Consider the following 2,499-nt stretch of genomic DNA (forward strand, 5'->3'; position numbering starts at 1 on the left):
GATTCATAAGGAAAAGGGGACGGTGTATTCTCTTAGCTACTTCCTGCTGAAAAGGGATGCTGTAGTTTTCAGGGTGAAGATCTTCTCTCACTACTCTAAAGGGCCCCTTTGGCAATAAGAAACACATAGACTATGGTGGAGATTGATTTTGGAATTTAGATGCACTGTTATCACTTGTACTTAGCCATACATGTTCATATCCTTGAAGATGCATCATGGAACTTTTGCAGCCTAGAAGACACAAATTTAACTTGGTTTCAGTTGTTGATTTCAGTTGATGGTTTCAGTTGATGGTTTCAGTTGTTTTTCTGTTTTCTATCTCATTGATGCCAGCTCTTGTCCTTGTAATTTCTTTTCTTCTAAAGGCTCTGGAATTAGATTGCTGTTCTTTTTTTATTTGACAGAGGTGTTGGGTTAGATTATTAATTTTGCTTATTTTCCTTTTTTTTCCTTACTCTGTGTGTGTATTACTACGAATTGCCTTAGCTGCATCCAAGAGGTTTTGGTATGTTGTATTTTCATTATTATTTGTTTCAGGGAACTTTTTTTAAAATTTCATTCTTTATTTCTTCTATTACCCAATTGTGTTCCAGCAGGGTGCTATTTAGCCTCTACTTCAGTGGTTTTGTAAGCTTTACTCTCATGTGGTTAATTTCTAGTTTTATGGCATTGTGGTCTGAGAAGATACTTTGTATTATTTCAATGTTTTTTAATTTGGTGAGGCTTGCTTTGTGTCCTAGTATGTAATTAATTTTGGAGAATGTAACATGGGCATTTGGAAAGAAAGTGAATTGAGTTTTATTTGGGTGCAATACCCTGGATACAACCACAAGTTTGAGTTGGCTGATTGTATAGTTTAGATCTTCTGCATCTTTGTTAAGTTTCTTTTGAGTTGACCTATCCTTTGGTGAAAGTAGTGTGTTAAAGTCTCCTACGACTATTGTGGTGCTATTTCTTTCTTCAGTTCTGTTAACTATTGTTGTATGTATTTTGCAAGTCTATCATTTGGTTCATAAATGTTAACCAAGGTTATGTCTTCTTGATCTATTGTGCCTTAAGTCATAATATAGTACCCTTCCTTATCTTATATGGTAGTTTTCATCCTGAAGTCTATTTTATCAGAGATTAGCATTGCCACTCCTTTTTTGTGGATGTCATTTACTTGGCATATTGTTTTCCAGCCTTTACTTGTGAGTCTTTCTTTCTCTTCATTTCTTAGATTTGTCTCTTATAGGTGCGTTTTGATAGGATTTGTTTTTTCATCCATTCCACAACTCTTTTTCTCTTAATTGGTGCATTTAGTCTATTCACCTTAATGGACCAGGTTTTATCTTTATCGTTTTCCTGCGTTTCTTTTTATGTCATTTCTGGTCTCTATGACCCATCTACTTTCCTTTAGTGTCTCTCTGTGAAGGACTTCTCTTAAAATTCATTATAGTTTTGGTCTTGTTTTCACAAATTCCTAAGTATCTTCTTTCCTGAAAAAGATCTGACTTTCATATTTGATGGGTACAGGGTCTTCAGCTGGCAAATATTTTCTTTCAACTTTCTCTATATGCCATTCCATTGTCTTCTAGCTCATTTCTTTTGAGAAATCAGAACTTAATCTAATTGCTTCTCCTTTCTAGGTGACTCTTTTTTTATCATGCTATTTTTAGTATCCTATCCCACCCTTTAATTTGGAGAATTTGACTATGATATGTCTTGATGTTTTTATTTTTGGGTCTAGTTTATTTGATGTTCACCATCCTTCTTGGATGTGGATTTCTCCATTCTTCATAATACCTGGGAAGTTTTCTTCTAGTACCTCTTCCACAATTTTCTCAGTGACTTCCCTGTCCTTCTCATGTTCTGGAATTCCAGTAATACATATGTTGTTCCTTTTGATATGCTATCACAATTCTAATGTTTTCTTCGTTTTCTTTATGTCTCATCTCTGATTTTTCTTCAAGTATGTTTCATTGTGGCTCTTGTCTTCCAGCTCACTGGCTCTCTGTTACATCTCTCCTATTCTACTTTTGGGTCCTGCCAGTGTGTTGAACACTTCTGCCACTTCAGTCTTAATACTCTGGATTGCATTTTCATTATTTTCTGTTATTTTCCCATACTGTGGTGGTGTACTCTCTCTGTCTTGTGATGATTTTTAAGTTTTTGTACCTCTTTCTCTATAGTTTAAATTCTTTCTTCCATCTTTTACATTTTCTTCTATAGTTGTTCAAGTTGCTCCTCATCAATACATTTCTTCTGGTTCCCTGTCTCTGCTGTATTTGCTTTCTTAATGGCTTCCATTGTTTCCCCCATCATTTGCACCTTCTTCTGTAGCTGTTCAAATAACTTTGCATTAACATATTTCACCTGGTTTTCTGTGTCTGGAGTATTCATTGGGTCTGCTTTTTTAGGAGAAGAGGTGTTAGGGTTGTTTTCGGTTTTCTTTGTTTTTTTCACCTGTGATGTTTGAGGCAGCCTGCTGCTTACTTGACATTATGTGAATCTTTTCTT

This window comes from Elephantulus edwardii, unplaced genomic scaffold (assembly GCF_000299155.1).
Source record: "Elephantulus edwardii isolate Elephantulus edwardi_28Jun2011 unplaced genomic scaffold, EleEdw1.0 scaffold00096, whole genome shotgun sequence".
In the NCBI taxonomy this organism is placed as follows: Eukaryota; Metazoa; Chordata; class Mammalia; order Macroscelidea; family Macroscelididae; genus Elephantulus; species Elephantulus edwardii.